The following is a 23666-nucleotide window of genomic DNA, read 5'->3' as shown; positions in this document are numbered from 1 at the left end:
GTATTAAAATATTATTTATCTTGGTCACTGAAGGGTTTTGGTGCACAATGCAAGTGTTTTATTCACCTTACCCTAGTCCCAACACTACTGAGTTATAACTTTGAAAAGTTGACAAGGCAATTACTAATTGTCTCATTGTAGTTGGAAATTCCTGGGGATGATGTGTCAAAGATATCAGTTTCTCTGGATTACAAAGCTACAACAGCAGCAGCAGTAGCAGCTACTCATCATTGAACAACTCCTCAGAAAAAGAAAATGTACTCAACAACAAGCGTTTATTGAATACCTACTCCATGCCAGGCAATATTCTGGAACTAACAATAATACAGTGATTTTACTGACAGGATCCCTGCCAATGCAGTGTTTATAGTCTAGGTTAGAGTCAAAGACAAGACAATAAACAATGACAAGAAACCATAAGGTAACGTCAGACACTAATAAGTGCTCTAAAGAGAATAAAGCAGCATAATGAGATAGCTTGTAAGTTGGGGGAGGAGCGGCATTATAGTTGGGACATTGACTCTAAGGAGGTAACAACTGAGATGAAACCTGCATAAGGGGAAAGAGAAAACATTAAACATTCTGAAAGGAAGTCATTCAAGATAGAGGAAATAGCAAGCAGAAAAATGCTGAGGTATGAAAAACTATGGTTTTCTCAGAAACTAAAAAGACCTGTGGGGCAGACCGGGTGGCTCAGTGGTTTAGCACAGCTTTCAGCCCAGGGCCTGATCCTGGAGACCAGGGATCGAGTCCCACGTCAGGCTCCCTTCATGGAGCCTACTTCTTTTCTGCCTGTTTCCCTGCCTCTCTCTCTCTCTCTCTCTCTCTCTCTGTCTCTCATGAGTAAATAAATAAAATCTTTAAAAAAAAAAAAAAAAAAGACCTATGTATCTGGAGTTTGGAAAAAGAGGGAACAAAGAACAGTTCAAGTAAAGTTGAAGAGGTTGGAGATCAAATCATGGGAGATCCTGTAGGCCCTGTGAAGTTTTCTTTTTTTTAATTCCAAGGAAGTCACTGGAGTGTTCCAACTTGACTTCATTAGAAAAAGACTGTTGTAAAATGGTTCAAATAAAAAAAGAGTAGAAGCTAGTTGGAGATCTTGAGAAAGCCCAGCAGGGAGAGGATTGCAACTTAGAGTAGTACATTTTAGCAATGAAGATGGAGATAAGTGGACAAATTCTGGTTAGACACTGGAGGAAGAACCAACCAGCCTTTCTCCTGGGTTGGATCTCAGCTCCACAACTTACTGGGCAAGTTCACACAACCTTTTTATATCTCAGTTTTCTCATCTATAAGATGAAGATACTAACCGTGCCTATTTCACAAAATTGACTCCTTAGAAGAGGTCTCAGTACATACTAAAGTGCTCAATAAATGTTAGTTATCACGATTTTCATCATTCAAACGTGGTGGAAGAGAGGAATTAAAAATGGCTTTTGGGTTTTGTCTGAGCAACTGGGTAGACAGTGTTGCTTTTGAGATGGGATAGACTGGAAAGACGTAAGTCTAGGCAAGAAGAAATTCAGAGTTCTCCTTTGGACTTGTTCATTTGAAATGCCTATGAATAATCCAAATGGAGATAACAAGACTGGAATTCAAAAAAAGATAAATGCTACAAATGTGAATTTAGGAGTTATCAGCATACAGATGTATTCAAGCCCAGAGAATTAGAACAGATCACCTAAGGAACTAGTGTAGAAAAAAAAGAGCCATGAGCTGAGTCCTTGAGAACGTGAAATGTGGAGTTAAAGAAGAAAAATGAGCCAACAAAATAAACTTAGAGGAATGGGTAGGGAGACACAAGCAAGCAAAAGTGGTATTGCGGAAACCAGAGAAGGATCCTAGAGTTTTATCCCACATGCATTACTTTATAACGAACGATTATACTTTTCTAATGAAATAAAAGTTAAAAGTACAGAACCAATTTCAACTTCTCTGTACAATGCTCCATGCCAATTTTAAAACCTTGCAGTGAAAAAGTTGAGAAAATACTTTGTAATTTGGTTTGGGATGTGTACTCTTTCCTAGCTTAGAAAGAAATCCTCAGGACAATTTCCCAAGAACTCTGTAATTCACTGGAGTAGAAGATAATAGATGCAATAAATAGAAATTATCATATAAATGCCAACTCCTATTACTATATATGAAATATATTCCCCATGTGACCACAAAGATATGAAAAAACTAAGCATAACTTTATCGTTCAGTTTAGAAAGATCAATACAAGAGATTGATACTATTTTTATTGAAATCTAGTTTCCAACTGATTGTTAGATAATGGAAAACGTTTTCGGGGAATGCATATTACAGAAAAATGAAATAAGATAAACTCATACCTGGCAAGTGATATACAAAGGAAAACTGACACAAAATCCCACTGAGAGCATGGACAGCCACCTTTACCTCTAGCCTAGCAGGACCTTCTACATGCTATAGGCATAAGAATTCTTGCTAAGTTAGTGATAAATACTGTTGGGGAAGAAGAATTCCCTCTGCCTTTCAAGTTCCTTCTAGATGAACTAACAATCAAATTGACATAAGACATAGTAACAGGAGAAAATCAAATTTATTAGCATATATATGGGGAATCCACAGGGACATGGAAATTCCAAAGATAGGCAGCAGGAGGCTTATTTGAGCCTAGGAGAGGGCTAGGGGTCTAAAGATACAAAGGGGTAAAAAGTCGTTAGCTGGAAGGTGAGGGGAGATATTTGGAAAACAAAGGTTGATACCCATGTTAGATAAAGGGAAATCTTTGTTAATAGCTCTCTTCCTGGTACAACCAGGCAGTTGAGGAAATAAAGAGATTTTCCTGAATCTGCTGGATTTTGTTTATTTTTAACTTAAAATAATGTTCATGCCAAAGTGGCCCATACTGGGGTGTCCTGCCCCTTCAACTTCACAGATTAAGCAAGGCAAAATCTGGAGTTTCCCAAAAAATTTTATTATTGTACTTCTTAATTTTCAGAGTTTTAAGAAAGCACTCTTTATAATCACACCTTTGATTTGTACAGAATCATTTTCTCAGAGTCAAATTTTTCCACGTTTATTTATACCTTGCTTTGTTAAAACACACAGAAAGTGAAGTTATTTAATATTTCATAAAACACAAAAGAATAAATAAATTGAGAATATAGGAGTGAAAGGAATTTAAGGGAAGAAAAATAGCAATTCAACTAGTAAAACTGGAATGCAGAAATCTCAACCATTTTATCACATATAGGCATAAATAGGGGCACAAATTTGGGTTTACATTTCCAAACCATAACAACAAAGAGAAAACAAAAATCATCACATTCAGTTTTGATTAAAAAATACAAAAAATAAAAAAGAGTCACAGCTTTGTCTGAGATGAAAGCTTCAAGAAAATTTCTACTGATGTGGGAAACAAAAGCAGAAGGAAAAAATGTTAAATCCCCTTACTACCTACAGCCCATGGACAAATCCCTGAAACAGGCAGAAGGACATTCCTCTACGGACTCAACTGCCTTGATGTTATTACTTTGTTAAGGGCAAAAGGCAATCTTAGCCCAATCCCCAATATCCTGTAAGTCTATTTTAACATACAAAATTCCTTCAGAAATGTCCTTTATCTCTAAACTCTCCAAGATATGTGTTGGCAATCATCCCCCAAGCATATGACCCACCGATATATATCTGGAGGGTCTCATGACTAAGATTTTATTAGATGATAATAAATGACCTTTTCCCAACAATAGTTGCGTCCTCAAAGTCCTGGAAAACTTGCTTCCAAATTCCTTAGAGACTTACACTATCCCTAACCCCCTCCCAACTTGGAAGTATATAATCGGCCACTCCTCACAACCCCAGGGCAGCTCTTTTCTGCCCATGGATCCTGTCCCATGGTTTAATAAAATCACCTTTTTACCTCAAAGATGTCTCAAGAATTCTTTCTTGTCGATTGGCTTTGAACCCTAACATCTTTTCCTACATCACTACTAGAAGTCCTTAAATTTCACATGTATTATTTCCTTATTCTCACAAAAATCTTTCTAAAAGGAGGCTTTAATCACTTTAATTGACTACATATTTTTTTAGTCTGTACCTAGATATTTTTAGTATCTTCATATCTTGGAGTAATCTTTGACTATTTCCTCTACCTTATCCTCCCACATCCTATCAATCTCAAATTTTGTTGATTTTTTCTTCCTAAAAATTCTGCAAATTCTTTTAATTTCTCCCTCTCTCCTTACTAATTTCAAATTAATATTCTCACACTTAGACTCCATGGAAACCTTGTAACTGATACTGCACTGCCTACAGGCATTCCTACTATCCACTTTATTTTTTTATTTTTATTTTTTATTTATTCATGAGAGACACAAAAAGAGGCAGAGGTAGAAGCAGGCTCCCTGCAGGGAGCCTGATGCAGGACTCATCTCAGGACTCCGGGATCATGCCCTGAACCAAAGGCAGATAGATGTTCAACAACTGAGCCACCCAGGTGCCCCACTACTATCCATTTTAAGATTTTATTTATTTATTCATGAGAGACAGAGAGAAAGAGAGAGAGAGGCAGAGACACAGGCAGAGGGAGAAGCAGGCTCCCGATGTGGGACTCAATCCCAGGTCTCCAGGATCAGGCCCTGGGCCAAAGGTGGCGTTAAACCACTGAGCCACCCGGGCTGTCCCTACTATCCATTTTAAAATGCAGTTCCATTCTTTAAAACCTCTTCAATTTTGCTCATTATCTTAAGATGAAATCCAGACCACTTAACATAGTATATAAATTTTTCATGACTGGGCCTTACCCATTTTTTAGACTATATTTCTCATTCTTCCCAACTGCCATTTTCTCTCTCAACAATATTATGAATTGTAAGGTCCTACAATGCACCATGCTCTCCCCATTTCACTATTCACCTTTGAACTGGTCCCTCTAATTGAAATAAAGATCCCACTTTCACCTGACTAACTTCTCCTCAATAATTAGGACAAAGGATATTTCCCTGGAAAGTCTACTTTGACTGAGCTCCCCTCAGACAGATGTTTCAGTATAGCATATTGTACAATGCACTGGGCTTTCTCCTGTCATAGACTTTGTAATTTTTTATTTAATCACTGGTAGCATCTAAATGTTTGTGTCTCCCCATAAATTCACATGTTAAAAACCTAATGCCCAAGATGATCTTTGGGAGGCAATTAGGTCATAAGGACAGTGTCCCTATAAATGGGATTAGTGTCTTTATAAATGAGGCTCCAGAGAGCTCCCTTCCTCCATGTGCCATGTGATAATACAATTGTGAACTGAAAGAGGGGCCTTACCTGAGCAGGCTGGTGCCCTGATCTCAGATTCTCCAGAACTGTGAGAAATAAGTTTCTGCTGTTTATAGACTACACATCTGGTATTTTGTTACAGCAGCCCAAATGGACAAGGACTATTTATTTACTGATTACTAAATTGTGTATCTCATTGACTACCCTGTACTCAAGTTTTATTTTTTCAAAGTTTGGTCCTTAGATCACATCTAGGATGCTTGCTTTAAAATGCATATTCCTGGGGGATCCCTTGGTGGCTCAGCGGTTTGGCAACTGCCTTTGGCCCAGGGCGTGGTCCTGGAGTCCCCGGATGGAGTCCCACATCAGGGTTCCTGCATGGAGCCTGCCTCTTCCTCTGCCTGTGTCTCTGCCTTTTTCTCTCTCTGGGTCTCTCATGAATAAATAAATAAATCTTTAAAAAAAATAAAATAAAATGCATATTCCTGGTTACTAATGGGGCAATCCACCCCAAAATGGGCCACTTTAGCATGAACATTATTTTGAGTTAAAAATAATCAAAACCAAGTAGATCCATGAAAATCTCTGTACCCTCTCCTCTGCTTAAACTATTAACAAATAGAACTATTAACAAAGATTCTCTTTTACCTAAGATACTTATCTACATTATAGTGCAACCTTTGTTTTCCAAACATTTCCCCTCACTTTTCTGCTAATGACTTTTTACCCCTTTGTATCTTTAGACCCCCTAGCCCTCTCCTTGGCTCTAATAAGCCTCAAGCTGCCTATCTTTGGAATTTCCATGTCTGTGTGGATTCCCCATATGTATGCTAGTAAACTTGATTTTCTATTACTTTGTTTTATGTTAATGTGATTCTTAGTTCAGCTAGAAGGATCTGAAAGGCAGAGGGAATTTCTCTTTCCCAGCATTAACCTTAGTCGTGAATCAGAATGTCTGAGAATGAAATATGAAAATATGCTATTTTTTTAAAGATTTTATTTATTTATTCATGAGAGACAGAGAGAGAGAAAGACAGAGACAGAGACACAGGCAGAGGGAGAAGCAGGCTCCATGCAGGGAGCCCGATGTGGGACTCGATCCTGGGACTCCAGGATCATGCCCTGAGCTGAAGGCAGATGCCGAGCTACCCAGGGATCCCAAAAATATGCTATTTTAACAAATACCCTAGACTAGCTCTATCTGATAGAAATATAATGTGAGCCAAAAATATAAGCACCCAATATAATCTTAAATTTTCTAGTAGCCACATTTAAAACAGTAAAAAGAAATAGGTGAGGATCTGACAGGGGAAGATAATGGAATAGGAGGATCCTAAGCTCACTTTGTCCCGTGAATATAACCAGATCACAGCTACATCACTGCAGCTAACCCAAAAAATGAACCAAAGAGTAGCAGAACAGACTCTACTATGTAGAGGAGGAGGTGACATAAAAAATGGTAGGAAGGAAGAGTCCTGGTTGAGAACTGAACTAGCCTATGAGACTAACCACAAATGGGAGGGACCATAAGCATGGACACTTGTGACCCCACACAAGTGATACTCCTGACACAAGACACCTGCACTGGAAATATGTGTCCCCATAACATTTGGTTTGGAAAACCAAAGGGGCTTAACGTTATGAGTTTTTACAGTCAGTGGGGCATCACACCTGGAACTTTAAAAATCAGCAGCCTTAGCTCCCAGACAGCTGGAAGGTATAAGAAACTGAATCCTCACCTTAAAGAGACAGCATAACAAACAACCCCTTCCCACCAAGAAAAAGCTCACAAGGGGAAGCACAAGGAGAGAACCCTGTAGATTGGGTCCTGCAACTCCAACAGACAGACCAGAGGCAGACATTTCATCTGATTGCAGGCCATACCTACCAATGAAAGCCACTCAGGGGACAACACAAAAAGAGTCACCACAGTCCTAGAAAATGGGATAAAGGCATCTGTCCCAAATACAAGCTCAAGGTGGCCTCAGACTGGCCCCTTAACAATACAGAGAATAAACCTGCCCATAACAGGCAAAGAGGGCCATTGCAGCTGACTGGACCGAAGGCAAATGCAAGTCAACCACATCAGTAGGGCATGTGTAATCCACATAGGAGACCCTCTCAAGTGCCTGGTTCTGGTAAATAAGGGACACTGCACTACAGGACACCATAGTACCTCTTCTTCATAGGCCACCATTTTTAAGAGCAGGAGTGGTAGCTGACTTTCCTAACACACAGAAACAGACACAAAGAGACAGACAAAATGAGGAGACAAAGGAATATTTCCCAAATGAAATAATAAAATGACAGCAAAACAGCTAAATGGAACAGAAATAAGCAATATGCCTGATAGAGAATTCAAAGTAATGGTCATAAAGCTATTCACTGGACTTGAGAAAGGAGTGGAGGATCTCAAGGAGACCTTCAACAAAGAAAGAGAAAACTTTTTAAAGAACCAATTAAGAATGAAGAATTGAGTAACTGAAATTAAAAACACACTTGAGGGAATCAATACATTAGAGAAGTCAGAAGAACATATCCACAAGTTGGAAGACAGAGTAATGGAAAGCAATCAAGTTGAACAGAAAAAAGCGGGGAGGTGGGGGCAGAGAAAAAGAAAAGAATAAAAAATGAGAACAAGTTAAGAGAACTGTGACAGCATCAAGCATAGTAAAATTTGCCTTATAGGGATTTCAGGAGGAGAACAGAGAGAAAAGAGGGTAGAAAGTTTATCTGAAGAAACAGTAGCTGAAAATTTCCCCAACCTGGGGAAGGAAAGAGTTATCCAGATCCAGGATGCACAGAAAGCCACAAACAAAAACAACCCAATGAAGTCCACACCAAGATACACAAAAATTAAAATAGCAAAAACTAGTAATAAGAAGAGAACTTTAAAAGCAGGAAGAGAATATAGAAGAGTTACATACAAGGGAAACATCATAAGGCTATCAGCTGATTTTTTTAGTAGAAACTTTATGGTCAGAAGGGAATGACATGATATATTCAAAGTGTTGTGAGGAAAAAAAACCTGCAACCAAGAATATTCTATACAGCAAGGCTATTATTCAGAATAGAAGAGCTAGAGAGTTTTCCAGTCAAACAAAAGTTAAAAGATTTCATCACAACTAAACCAGCCTTACAAGAAATGCTAAAGGGAATTGAGTGGAAAGAAAAGGCTACAATTAGGAGTTAGGTAATTATTAAAAGAAAAAAATTCACAGATACATATAAACACAATGAAAGTTATATATGTATTACTTATAAACACCCATACAAAGCTTAAAGCACAAAAGCAGTAAAAAATCAACTATATCTATAAAAATCAATCAGGGGATTCCCAAAATAAAAAGTTGGAAAGAGTATATCATATTCATGAAAATAAGGAATAAAAAGCTAGTGCTTTTAGAATGAGTTCAAACTTAAGCAGCAATCAACTTAATATAGATGTCTGTATGCATAAGATGTTATTTATAAATCTAATGATAACTACAAATCAAAAACCTGTAACAAATATGTAAAACATAAGGGGAAGGAATCCAAGCATATCACTAAAGAAAGTCATCAAACCACAAGGGAATAGAGCAAATTAAGAAAGGGACAGAAGAAGAAATGCAAAACTATAAAACAAGTAAAAACATGGCAAGAAATACATACTTATCAATAATCATTCTGAATATAAAAGGGCTAACTGCTACAATCATAAGACATAAGATGAATTAATGGATAAAAAGCAAGACCTATCTGTATGCTGCCTACAAGAGACTCATTTCAGTTCTAAAGACACATGCAGGTTGAAAGTGAGAGGATGGAAAAACATTTACCATGTGAATAGAAGTGAAAAGAAAGCTGTGATAGCAAAACTTGTATCAAACAAAATAGACTTTAAAGCAAAGAATGTAAAAAGAAACCAAAAGGACACTATATAATCAAAAAAGGACAATTATAAAAATTGTAAATATTTGTGCACCCAACATGGGAACACCCAAATACAAAAAGCAACTGTTAGCAGACATAAAGAAAGAAATTGATAATAATACAATAATAGTAGGGGATTTGAACTTACTTACATCATGGAGAAATCATCCAGACAGAAAATCAACAAGGAAACAACGGCTTTGAATGACATATTCAAAATATTTCTTTCAGAAATAACAAAATATACATTCTTCAAGTGTTCATGGAGCATTCTCCAGAGTAATTCACATATTAGGTCACAAAACAAGTCTCAAAAATTTCAAAAAAGATTGAAATTATATCATGCATCTTTTCCAACCACAATGGTATAAAATTAGAAATCACAAGAAAAAAAATCTGAAAACAACCACAAATACCTGGGGGTTAAATAGCATACTACTAAATGATGAATGAGTCACCAAAGAAATCAAAGACAAAATTAAAAAAATATATGGGCACAAATGAAAATGAAAACACAATGGCCCAAAACTTTGGGATGCAACAAAAGTTGTTTTAAGAGGGAAGTTTATAGCAATGCAGGCCTACCCCAAGAAGCAAGAAAAATCTCAAATAAGCAACTTAACCTTATTCTTAAAGAAGCTAAACAAAGGAAAGCAAACAAAGCCCAAAGTCAGTAGAGAGAAGAAAATAATAAAGCATAGAGCAGAAATACATGAAATAAAGACTAAAGAAGACAATAGAACATAACAATAAAACCAGGTGTTGGTTCATTGAAAAGATCAACAAAATTGATAAACCTTAGCCAGACTCATCAAAGACAGAAAGAAAAGACTGAAAAACAAGGTCAGAAAAGAAAGAGGAGAAATAAGAACCATCCTATAGAAATATAACGGATTATAAGAGAATATTATGAAAAATTATATGGCAACAACTTGCACAACCTAGAAGAAATGGATAAATTCCTAGAAACATAAAACCTTCCACAACTGAATCAGGAAGAGATAGAAAATTTGAATAGAACAATTACTAGCAAAGAAATTGAATAAGTAATAAAAAAAAAAAAACTCCCAACAAATAAAAGTCCAGGACCAGATGGCTTAACAGGTGAATTCTACCAAACATCTGAAAGAGTTAATACCTATTTTTCTCAAACTGTTTTGAAAAAGAAGAAGAAGAGCTTCCAAAACCATTCTACAAGGTCAGCATTACCTTGATATGAAAACCAGATAGAAATTGAAGATGACACAAAGAAATGGAAAAACATTCCATGCCCATGGATTGGAATAACAAATATTGCTAAAATGTCTCTATTACCCATAGGAATCTACATATTTAATGCAATCCCTATCAAAATACCACTAGCATTTTTCACAGAGCTAGGGCAAACAATCTTAAAAATTTGTATGGAACCACAAAAGGCCCTGAAGAGCGAAAGCAAACTTGGAAAAGAAAAGCAAAAACAGAGACATCACAATGACAGACTTCAAGTTATATTACAAAGTGGTAATCATCAAAACAGATAAATCAGTGGAACAGAATAGAAAAGCCCAGAAATGAACCTACAACTATATGATCAATTAATCTTTGACAAAACAGGTAAGGATACCCAATTTTTAAAAAAAGTATTTCTTCAACAAATGGCATTGGGAAAACTAGACAGCAACATGGAAAAGAGTGAAACTGTACTACTTGTTTACACCATACACAAAACTAAATTCAATATGGATGAAAGACCTAAATGTGACAGGAAACCATCAAAATCCTAGAGGAGACCACAGGCAACAATCTCTTTGACGTTGGCCATGGCAACTTCCTAAGAAATGTGTCTCTAGAGGCAGGGAAACAAAAGCAAAAATAAACTATTGGGACTTCATTAAAATAAAAAAGCTTCTACCCATTAAAAAAAAATAAAAAAGAAACAATCAACAAGCTAAAAGGCAACCTATAGAATCGGAGGAGATATTTGCAAAAATCAGATATATCTGATTAAGATTTGTGTGGAATCAGAAAAGACCCGGAATAGCCAGGGGAATTTTAAAAAAGAAAACCATATCTGGGGGCATCACAATGCCAGATTTCAGGTTGTACTACAAAGCTGTGGTCATCAAGACAGTGTGGTACTGGCACAAAAACAGACACATAGATCAATGGAACAGAATAGAGAACCCAGAAGTGGACCCTCAACTTTATGGTCAACTAATATTCGATAAAGGAGGAAAGACTATCCACTGGAAGAAAGACAGTCTCTTCAATAAATGGTGCTGGGGAAATTGGACATCCACATGCAGAAGAATGAAACTAGACCACTCTCTTTCACCATACACAAAGATAAACTCAAAATGGATGAAAGATCTAAATGTGAGACAAGATTCTATCAAAATCCTAGAGAAGAACACAGGCAACACCCTTTTTGAACTCGGCCACAGTAACTTCTTGCAAGATACATCCACGAAGGCAAAAGAAACAAAAGCAAAAATGATAAAGGACTAGTATCCAAAATCTATTAAAAAAAAAAAAAACATCAAACTCAACACCCAAAAAACAAATAATCCAATTTAAAAATTGGCAGAAGACTTGAATAGACATTTTTCTAGTATGACAGATAGATGGCTAAAAGACACATGAAAAGATATTTAACATCACTCATCATCAAGGAAACAAAAATCAAAACCACAATGAGATCTCACCTCACACCAATAAGAATGGCTAACATTAGCAACACAGGAAACAACAGGTATTGGTGAGGATGTGGAGAAAGGGAAACCCTCTTACACTGTAGGTGGGAATGCAAACTGATGCAGTCAGTCTGGAAAACAGTATGGAGGTTCCTCAAAAAGGTAAAAATAGAATTACCCTAGGATCAAGCAATTGCACTACTAGGTATTTACCCAAAGAATATAAAAACACTAATTTGAAAGGATACGTGCCTCCTGATGTTTACAGCAGCATTAGCAACAATAGCTAAATTATGGAAAGAGCCCAAATGTCTATCAACTCATGAATGAAGAAGAGGTGGTATGTGTACATATATAAGTACACACGCACACATACACAACAGAATATTAGTCAACCATAAAAAAAGAATGGAATCTCGTCATTTGCAATGACATAGATGAAGCTGGAATGTATTATGCTAAGCGAAATAAGTCAGTCAGAGAAAGACAAATATATGATTTTACTCGTGGTGGAAGTTAAGAAATAAAACAAATGAACATGAGAGGAAAAAGATCAGGCAAACCAAGAAACAGATTCTTAACCCTAGAGAATAAACTAATGTTTACTGAGGGGAGGTAGGTGGGAGTAGGGCAAGCCCAGGATAAATAGGTGATGGGTATCAAGGAGGACATTTGTGATGAGCACCTGGTGTTATATGTAAGTGATGAATCACTAAATTCTACACCTGAAACTAATATGGAATTAAATAAAAACTTGGGAAAAAACGGTGGGAGGAAAATAACAATTTCATACTATGCCTTCAGACACTCATTTCTTTTAATTTTCAGCTTCTTTCTGGTATGCATTGTCCTTCCAAGCCTGTGCTAAATTAATTATAGGCACTTCATTGCTTAAAAAAAAAATTAAAGACACTACAAAAAGCCACAAGCCAATATCCCTAATGAACAGAGATGCAAAAATCCTCAACCAACTATTAGCAAACCAAATCCAACAATATGTTAAAAAAATCATTCACCACAATCAAGTGAGATTTATTCCTGGAATGCAAGAGTGGCTCAATATTCGTAAATCAACCAATGTCATACATCACATTAATAAGACAAAGGATTAAAACCACATAGTCATCTCAATAGCTGCAGAAAAAGCATTTGACAAAGTACAACGTCCATTCATGATAAAAATTCTCAGCAAAGTAGGTTTAGAAAGAACATACTTCAACATTATAAAGTTCATATATAAAAACCCACAGTTAGCATCATGCTCAATGGTGAAAAACTGAGAGCTTTACTGCTAAGGTCATGAACAAGACAAGGATGTCCACTCTCACCATTTTTATTCAAGATAGTGCTGGAAGTCCTAGCCACAATCCTCAGAAAAGTAAATGAAATAAAAGCCATCCAAATCAATAAGAAGTAAAACTGCCATTATTTGCAGATGGCATGATACCACCTATCAATATATGGAAATCTGTTGCATTTCTATGCACTAGTAATGAAGTACTAGAAACAGAAATTAAGAAAACAATCCCATTTATTAATGCACCAGAAATAATACAATATGTAGAAATAAACTTAACCAAGGAGGTGAAAGACCTGTTCACTGAAAACAATAAAACACTGATAAAATAAATTGAAGATGATATAAATAGAAAAATATTTCACATTCATGGATTGAAATAATTAATATTAAAATATCCATATTAAAAAATAAAATAAAAAATATCCATATTACCCAAAGCAATAAAGCAATCTTATATTCAATATAACCCCTGTCAAAATATCAATAGCACTTTTCACAGAGCTAGAATGGCTATTCCTAAAATTTACATGGAACCACAAAAGACCCCAAATAGACAAAGCAATCTCAAAAAAGAACAAAACTGGAGATACCACAATGCCAGACCTCAAAACTATAATCATCAAAATAGTATGGCACAAAAACATACTCATACATAGATCAATAGAGCAGAGGGTCAGAAATAAACCCATACTAATATAACCAATTAACGTATGATTAGATTAATTGTAGAGGCAAGAATATGCAAAGGGAAAAAGACAATCTCTTCAACAAATGACGTTGGGAAAACTGGACAGCTACACGTAGAACAATGAAGCTGGACCACTTTCTTACATCACACAAAAACAAACTCAAAGTGTTGACTAAAGACCTAAATATGAGACTTGAAACCATGCAAGTCCTAGAAGAAAACATAAGCAGTAATTTCTTTGACATCAGTCATAGATGTCTCTAGGTATCTCTCTTTTGGCAAAGGAAATAAAAGCAAAATTAAACTATTAGGATTACACCAAAATAAAAACTTTTGCACAGAGGAAAACAGCAACAAAACAAAAAGGCAACCTACTGAATAGGTGAAGATATTTGCAAATGATATATTTGATGAGGGGTTAATATCCAAAATGTCGAAAACACTTAAACAACTCAACATCAAAAGAAAACCAAATAATCCCATTAAAAAGTGGTTAGAGGACATGAATAGACATGTTTCCAAAGAAGATACAGAGATGGCCAACAGAAACATGAAAAGATGCTTAACATCACTAATCATCAGAGAAATGCAAATCTAAACCACAGTGACATATCACCTCACACCTGTCCAAATGGGTAAAATGAAAAACACAAGAAATAACAAGAGTTGGCAAGTATGTGGAGAAAAAGGAACACCATGTGCAGTCCTGGTGGAAATGCAAGCTAGTGTAGCCACTGTGGGAAAGAGTATGGACAGTCCCCAAAAATTAAAAAATAAAATAACCGTATTATCCAGTACTGAGTGGTAACCAAAAGAAAACAAAAACACTAATTCATAAAGATATATGCACCCCTATGTTTAGTGCAACATTTTTTACAATAGCCAAGATATGGAACCAATCCTAGGGTCCATCCACAGATAAATGGATAAAGAAGAGGTGGTATGTGTGTACACACACACACACACACACACACACACAGCAGAATATTACTCAGCCATAAGAAAGAATGAGATCTTGTCATTCGCAACAACATGGATGGATCTAGATGGCATAATGCTAAGTGAAATAAGTCACTCAGAGAAAGACAAATACGGTATGATTTCATTTGCAAGTGGAAACAGACTCTTAACTATATAGAACGAACTAATGGTTACCAGAGGGGAAGTGGGTGGCAGGATGGGTGAAATAGGTGAAGGGGATTAAGAATGCACCGATCATGATGAGTACGGAGTAATGTATAGACATTGTTCAATCACTATATTGTATACCTGGAACTAATACAACACCGCATGTTAATTATACTGTACTAAAAGATGATAAATCAATTTTAAACTGTAAAAATATCATCATCCATGTATAGACATAAATATTTTTATTAAAATAAAGAATTCAAAAAATAAATAAATAAATAAATAAATAAATAAATAATAAAATAAAATAAAATAAAGAATTCAAAAAACCCCAAAAAAACAAAATAAAATAAAATAATTCCTTAAAGTATAGCTAAAAAGAAAAAAATAGGTGAAATTAACTTTACTATTTTTAACCCAATAAAACCAAACCTTATTATTTTAACAGATAATCAATATAAATATTATTAATAAGTATTTTATTTTTTATACTAATATTTCAAAATCCAGTGCATGATCTATGCATAGAGTATATCTCAGTCCAGACTGGCCATATTTCAAGTGCTTATTTGTGCAGAGGCTGCTTTTAGGCAATAGTTTTGAGCAATGGAAACCTGAGTAAGGTAAAATGAGGCTGAATGCAAACAGGCTCATTAGGTGACCCACTTAAAAACAGCCATAGGCCCTAGCTGACCAATGAGCTAACTTAAAACCAGGCACAGTCACCAAAACAGGAAAATTCCATATATTCCCATACCTCTTCACTCCTACACCCCAACTGCTTTCTGGAAGGCTGTTCCCTTGTATCCTCAATGAACTTAACTTCTTTGCTCTGCCTTGGGTGAATTCTTTCAAGTAGGGCACAGGTGGGACTAGGTAGGGAGAAATAGCCACGGGGTTATGGGATCAGGCTCACAAAAATTCCAAAAATGTGGAAGTGAAAGGAAACCAGAGATAAAGAAACAAACCAGGCCATCCTGTCCTAAGTGTCAGAGGTGGGGTCTTATTATAACAGCTACTTGTTTCCAACAAAAAATTATCGATCCCTAAAAAGGAAGTAAGCCATTAAAGGTGTTATCAGCAGTGATATCAATAGAGATACTGAAAGGATTTAAGTTCCCCAGGTGGCTTTTTTTTATTTTTAATTTTTATTTATGATAGTCACACACACAGAGAGAGAGAGAGAGAGAGAGAGACAGGCAGAGGGAGAAGCAGGCTCCATGCACCGGGAGCCCGATGTGGGATTCGATTCCGGGTCTCCAGGATCGCGCCCTGGGCCAAAGGCAGGCACCAAACCGCTGCGCCACCCAGGGATCCCCCCAGTTGGCTTTCAATAAAAGACCAACCCTACAAGTCCCCAGTGCCTGTCAGGACCCCTCTCACTCCCCAGAGCATTTTCTGTATTCTTGCTTAATAACTTCTATCACTTTATGCTCTCTTTTGTCCATTGAGATTCATTCTTCGACTCCATGAGACAAGGACCTAGCTGTCCCACTTCATTTTCACTGCCCAAACCTCTGGCCTCTGCACAATCAGGTTGCCCCACTATTAGCCCCATGTGCAAGTAGCCTACCATTTAGGAGGAGATAACCCGAATGGCTCTGTTACGGGAGACTGACAACTGAACTCTGATAAGAGACAATGACTGCCTTTCATATCATTTTAACTCCAATATAAATGCCAGGCACATAGTAGACAATCAATAAATACTTGTTTTGTTGTTAAGTATTATACTTTTCGGTTCAAAAAAAAAAGACATAAAAAGATCTTGAAAAATCAGGACAAAAAAAAAAACGTCTTTGAGAGGCTAGTTTGCAATATGGCAAGTTACATCACAGAAAATAAAAATGTGTCCATTTACACAGCCACTTCCATCCTGACCACCACATTGCCCTATTATAATTACCCCGAGCTCAAAGTATCATGGCCACTTAAAGATGCTTTGAGCTGAGAAAAATTGGGAAAAGATGATGGGAAAAGGGCAAGAAGAACCTACAAATAATTGTATCACTAAAGGTTAAAACAAAAACACATTCATCCACATGTATATTTCTGCAGCCTCCAACTTCTAGTCCACAAATCCAGCCTCACTTTTTGTACTGTGGTTCAGCTGCAAGGTTGATGATTATTTCCCCATAAAGAAAAGAAGTGAGGAATTACGATCTAAACACTGAGCCATTAATTATCAGAGTCTGTTAAATTTCATTCTAACCTGGTAAATTTCTGTTTTCTCACTTTCTTGGAAGAAAAAAAAAGCACCAAGCTTATATGATTTATAATAAAGAATCTCATTTTTCCAAATGTCAGCAGATAGTTTTCAAGTCTACCCTGAAAGAGTAACATAGCAACCTTGAGAAAGGGAAGAACTGAAGAATAGAAGCCCAGCTTGACCCTAACTCTGCTTATTTTTAACGTGCAAAACAGCAGTAACAAGTAACACGTAACAAGTAACAATAGATTTTTCTGCATCCTGTTGACTTCAATGTACAGAGGGAAAACTTGTCATTTTCCATATGGTAATCCAATTCATGTGTTGTTAATGCTACTTGGGGATGTGAAACACTTAAAATTAACATCTTCAAAAGTTCCATCAACATTTCCACACTCAAAGGGAGAGACATTTATGTAAAAATGACCTCTGCTGCTTCAAGGATCATGAGAAAAGTGAAAGAACCGAGAAATGTTCTCTCAAAGCAAATTCAGAAAACACTGAAAGTCCAGCTCTGCCTTTAGCTTCTGCTCTCTCACTTCCCTCCTTCTACACTCTGCATTTTGGGGGTGGGAGTGGGGGTGGAAGCGCATGTCTCCTTTCTATCTGAGCAAGAAGTACACAAAAAGCTCCTAACTAGATGAGAAATTTGTTGAGGAATCGAGGATTTCTTCATTATGGTACCTGTCTGCTTTCCCAGAGGTTTCAGCTATCTGCCTGTGTTTCCTAAATTTGGGCCCAGACTTCTGAACTCCCTTCAATGTCCTCCTTGTCCTCCTCTGCCTGATTCCAAGGCATCATTTGGACCCAGAGGCTGGACCCAGCAGTATCTTACACATCTGTTTTGGGCTCCTCTCTCACAACTCTCCTGGTACCAAGAAACTAGACCTCAGAAAAGCACCCACAAGGTGTGATTTCCCAGAAACCCCAGCAACACTACAGATGGAATCATCAGGAGAGCTGTGGAAACAATGCACTCTGAAAAGAGAAAGCTCCTGTGCTAAAAGGACAAAGCATAACCCAGGGCCTGTGTGATAGACAGCTCCAGCCAAAGTTCCAACCTTGCCTCCGCCCCATGCTCCCAGCAAACATGACCTATGGAGGTACACAGAGTGGGGAGATGTGTGGCAATGGGGAGCCAGAATCCTACTTTACTTCATTTCATGAGGATCAGAAACCATGCAGCAAGGATTTTACAGTAACTTAGGTTGTATCTAGGACTGTATATGAATTTTAACTTTCAACTTCATTACTTCTCCTACTGAAAAATATCAACCATTTTTCTCCAATTCCTGTCACTTCAGTATTATTTCAAGCCTTATGAAAATGAAATAATATCTCTCCAAAATGAGACTTATAAAAAAAAGGCTATATATTCTTAGAGTGGACAATTGATTATAAAGCTTTACTCTCCAAAATGTGGCTGCAAATTGAGACCAATGTGGGAGATAAGGACTGAGAAGTATCCGTTGTATGCGGTAATTATGAAATTACTGGTAACTGAGGGTGCCTTTTGGGAAGAAAGACAGACTGCCACATATTGAAGAGTGAATGGAAAATGTAGGAGCAGACCCAGCAGGTGTTCAGTCTTTCGAGAGCCCTGGTGAGTTAAAGAAGAGGCACTGTGTATTTAGAAGAACATCTGGAAGAGTTATAAGAACAGACACCTTAGCGTTATTAGGAACTCGCTGGAAAGATCCAGTTAAGGAATAAATCTACTAAATAATAAAAGTTTAACAGAGTACATTTTAAAGACCTAGTTGATTTTATTAATCGATTCACGTATCAGGTAACATTTCATCTAGCAAGTGGAGGGGAGCTCCAGAGGGCTATGAAAGTGAAGGATCTTTATTTTTTTTTTTTTTGAGTTGGGGTTTATTTTTATTTCCAAGAAGTTAGGGTGCATCCTTAAGATGACTAAAGAGGATGCTTTTACTTTTTTTTTTTTAATAATAAATTTATTTTTTGTTGGTGTTCAATTTGCCAACATACAGAATAACACCCAGTGCTCATCCCGTCAAGTGCCCCCCTCAGTGCCCGTCACCCATTCACCCCCACCCCCCACCCTTCTCCCCTTCCACCACCCCTAGTTCGTTTCCCAGAGTTAGGAGTCTTTATGTTCTGTCTCCCTTTCTGATATTTCCTACCCATTTCTTCTCCCTTCCCTTCTATTCCCTTTCACTATTATTTATATTCCCCAAATGAATGAGAACATATGTTTGTCCTTCTCTGATTGACTTATTTCACTCAGCATAATACCCTCCAGTTCCATCCACGTTGAAGCAAATGGTGGGTATTTGTCATTTCTAATGGCTGAGTAATAATCCTTGTATACATAAACCACATCTTCTTTATCCATTCATCTTTCGTTGGACACCGAGGCTCTTTCCGCAGTTTGGCTATTGTGGACATGGCTGCTATAAACATCGGGGTGCAGGTGTCCCGGCATTTCATTGCATCTGCATCTTTGGGGTAAATCCCCAACAGTGCAATTGCTGGGTCGTAGGGCAGGTCTATTTTTAACTCTTTGAGGAACCTCCACACAGTTTTCCAGAGTGGCTGCACCAGTTCACATTCCCACCAACAGTGTAAGAGGGTTCCCTTTTCTCCGCATCCTCTCCAACATTTGTTGTTTCCTGCCTCGTTAATTTTCCCCATTCTCACTGGTGTGAGGTGGTATCTCATTGTGGTTTTGATTTGTATTTCCCTGATGGCAAGTGATGCAGAACATTTTCTCATATGCATGTTGGCCATGTCTATGTCTTCCTCTGTGAGATTTCTGTTCATGTCTTTTGCCCATTTCATGATTGGATTGTTTATTTCTTTGGTGTTGAGTTTAAGAAGTTCTTTATAGATCTTGGAAACTAGCCCTTTATCTGATAGGTCATTTGCAAATATCTTCTCCCATTCTGTAGGTTGTCTTTGAGTTTTGTTGACTGTATCCTTTGCTGTGCAAAAGCTTCTTATCTTGATGAAGTCCCAATAGTTCATTTTTGCTTTTGTTTCCCTTGCCTTCGTGGGTGTATCTTGCAAGAAGTTACTGTGGCCGAGTTCAAAAAGGGTGTTGCCTGTGTTCTCCTCCAGGATTTTGATGGAATGTTGTCTCACATTTAGATCTTTCATCCATTTTGAGTTGATCTTTGTGTATGGTGCAAGAGAGTGGTCTAGGTTCATTCTTCTGCATGTGGATGTCCAATTTTCCCAGCACCATTTATTGAAGAGACTGTCTTTCTTCCAGTGGATAGTCTTTCCTCCTTTATCGAATATTATTTGACCATAGAGTTTGGGGTCCACTTCTGGGTTCTCTATTCTGTTCCACTGATCTATGTGTCTGTTTTTGTGCCAGTACCACACTGTCTTGATGACCACAGCTTTGTAGTACAACCTGAAATCTGGCATTGTGATGCCCCCAGATATGGTTTTCTTTTTTAAAATTCCCCTGGCTATTCGGGGTCTTTTCTGATTCCACAGAAATCTTAAAATAATTTGTTCTAACTCTCTGAAGAAAGTCCATGGTATTTTGATAGGGATTGCATTGAACGTGTATATTGCCCTGGGTAACATTGACATTTTCACAATATTAATTCTGCCAATCCATGAGCATGGAATATTTTTCCATCTCTTTGTGTCTTCCTCCATTTCTTTCAGAAGTGTTCTATAGTTTTTAGGGTATAGATCCCTTACCTCTTTGGTTAGGTTGATTCCTAGGTATCTTATGCTTTTGGGTGCAATTGTAAATGGGATTGATTTCTTAATTTCTCTTTCCTCAGTCTCATTGTTAGTGTATAGAAATGCCATTGATTTCTGGCCATTGATTTTGTATCCTGCCACACTGCCAAATTGCTGTATGAGTTCTAGCAATCTTGGGGTGGAGGCTTTTGGGTTTTCTATGTAGAGTATCATATCATCGGCGAAGAGGGAGAGTTTGACTTCTTCTTTGCCAATTTGAATGCCTTTAATGTCTTTTTGTTGTCTGATTGCTGAGGCTAGGACTTCCAGTACTATGTTGAATAGAAGTGGTGAGAGTGGACATCCCTGTCTTGTTCCTGATCTTAGGGGAAAGGCTCCCAGTGCTTCCCCATTGAGAATGATATTTGCTGTGGGCTTTTCGTAGATGGCTTTTAAGATGCTGAGGAATGTTCCCTCTATCCCTAACTCTGAAGAGTTTTGATCAGAAATGGATGCTGTATTTTGTCAAATGCTTTCTCTGCATCTAATGAGAGGATCATATGGTTCTTGGTTTTTCTCTTGCTGACCTGATGAATCACATTGATTGTTTTACGAGTGTTGAACCAGCCTTGTGTCCCGGGGATAAATCCTACTTGGTCATGGTGAATAATTTTCTTAATGTATTGTTGGATCCTATTAGCCAGTATCTTGCTGAGAATTTTTGCATCCATGTTCATCAGGGATATTGGCCTGTAATTCTGCTTTTTGGTGGGGTCTTTGGTTTTGGAATTAAGGTGATGCTGGCCTCATAGAATGAATTTGGAAGTACTCCATCTCTTTCTATCTTTCCAAACAGCTTTAGGAGAATAGGTATGGTTTCTTCTCTAAACGTTTGCTAGAATTCCCCTGAGAAGCCATCTGGCCCTGGACTCTTGTGTCTTGGGAGGTTTTTGATGACTGCTTCAATTTCCTCCCTGGTTATTGGCCTGTTCAGGCTTTCCATTTCTTCCTGTTCCAGTTTTGGTAGTTTGTGGCTTTCCAGGAATGCGTCCATTTCTTCTAGATTGCCTAATTTATTGGCGTATAGCTGCTCATAATATGTTTTTAAAATCATTTGTATTTCCTTGGTGTTGGTAGTGATCTCTCCTTTCTCATTCATGATTTTATTAATTTGAGTCTTCTCTCTCTTCTTTTTAATAAGACAGGCTAATGGTTTATCTATCTTATTAATTCTTTCAAAGAACCAACTCCTGGTTCTGTTGATCTGTTCCACAGTTTTTCTGGTTTCGATTTCGTTGAGTTCTGCTCGAATCTTTATTAACTCTCTTCTTCTCCTGGGTGTAGGATCTATTTGCTGTTTTTTCTCTAGCTCCTTTATGTGTAAGGTTAGCTTTTGTATTTGAGTTCTTTCCAGTTTTTGAATGGATGTATGTATTGCGATGTATTTTCCCCTTAGGACTGCTTTTGTTGCATCCCAAAGATTTTGAACGGTTATATCTTCATTCTCATTAGTTTCCACGAATCTTTTTAATTCTTCCTTAATTTCCTGGTTGACCCTTTCCTCTTTTAACTCGATGGTCCTTAACCTCCACGTGTTTGAGGTCCTTCCAAACTTCTTGTTGTGATTTAGTTCTAATTTCAAGGCATTATGGTCTGAGAATATGCAGGGGACGATCCCAATCTTTTGGTATCAGTTCAGACACGATTTGTGACCCAGTATGTGGTCTATTCTGGAGAAAGTTCCATGTGCACTTGAGAAGAATGTGTATTCAGTTGAGTTTGGATGTAAAGTTCTGTAGATATCTGTGAAATCCATCTGGTCCAGTGTATCATTTAAAGCTCTCGTTTCTTTGGAGATGTTGTGCTTAGAAGACCTATCGAGTATAGAAAGAGCTAGATTGAAGTCACCAAGTGTAAGTGTATTATTATCTAAGTATGTATTAACTTTGGTTATTAATTGGTTTAAATATTTGGCAGCTCCCACATTCGGGGCATATATATTGAGGATTGTTAAGTCCTCTTGTTGGATAGATCCTTTAAGTATCATATACTGTCCCTTTTCATCTCTCACTACAGTCTTTGGGACACACTTTAATTTCTCTGATATAAGGATGGCTACCCCTGCTTTCTTTTGAGGACCATTTGAATGGTCCATGGTTCTCCAACCTTTTATTTTCAGGCTGTAGGTGTCCTTATGTCTAAAATGAGTCTCTTGGAGACAGTAAATAGATGGATCTTGCTTTTTTATCCAGTCTGAAACCCTGCACCTTCTGATGGGGTCATTAAGCCCATTCACGTTCAGAGTTACTATTGAAAGATAGGAATTTAGTGTCATCATGATACCTATTCAGTCCCTGTTTTTGTGGATTATTCCCTTGCACTTCCTCTTTCTTTTACAGGGTCCCCCTTAATATTTCTGGCAGAGCTGGCTTGGTGGTCACATATTCTTTCAGTTTCTGCCTATCTTGGAAGCTCTTTATCTCTCCTTCTATTCTGAATGAGAGCCTTGCTGGATAAAGTATTCTTGGTTGCAGGTTCTTCTCATTTAGGACCCTGACTACATCCTGCTGGCACTTTCTCGCCTGCCAGGTCTCTGTGGAGAGGTCTGCTGTTGTCCTAATGCTTCTCCCCATAAAAGTGAGGGATTTCTTGTCTCTTGCTGCTTTAAGGATCTTCTCTTTATCTTTGGAATTTGCAAGCTTCACTATTAAATGTTGAGGTGTTGATGATTTTTATGGATTTTAGGAGGAATCTCTCTATCTCCTGGATCTGAATGCCTGTTTCTCTTCCCAAGTTAGGGAAGTTCTCAGCTATGATTTGTTCAAATACACTTTCTGGTCC

This window comes from Canis lupus, chromosome 34 (assembly GCF_003254725.2).
Source record: "Canis lupus dingo isolate Sandy chromosome 34, ASM325472v2, whole genome shotgun sequence".
NCBI lineage: Eukaryota > Metazoa > Chordata > Mammalia > Carnivora > Canidae > Canis > Canis lupus.
The sequence above is the reverse complement of the archived record's forward strand: the minus strand, read 5'-3'. Positions refer to the sequence as shown.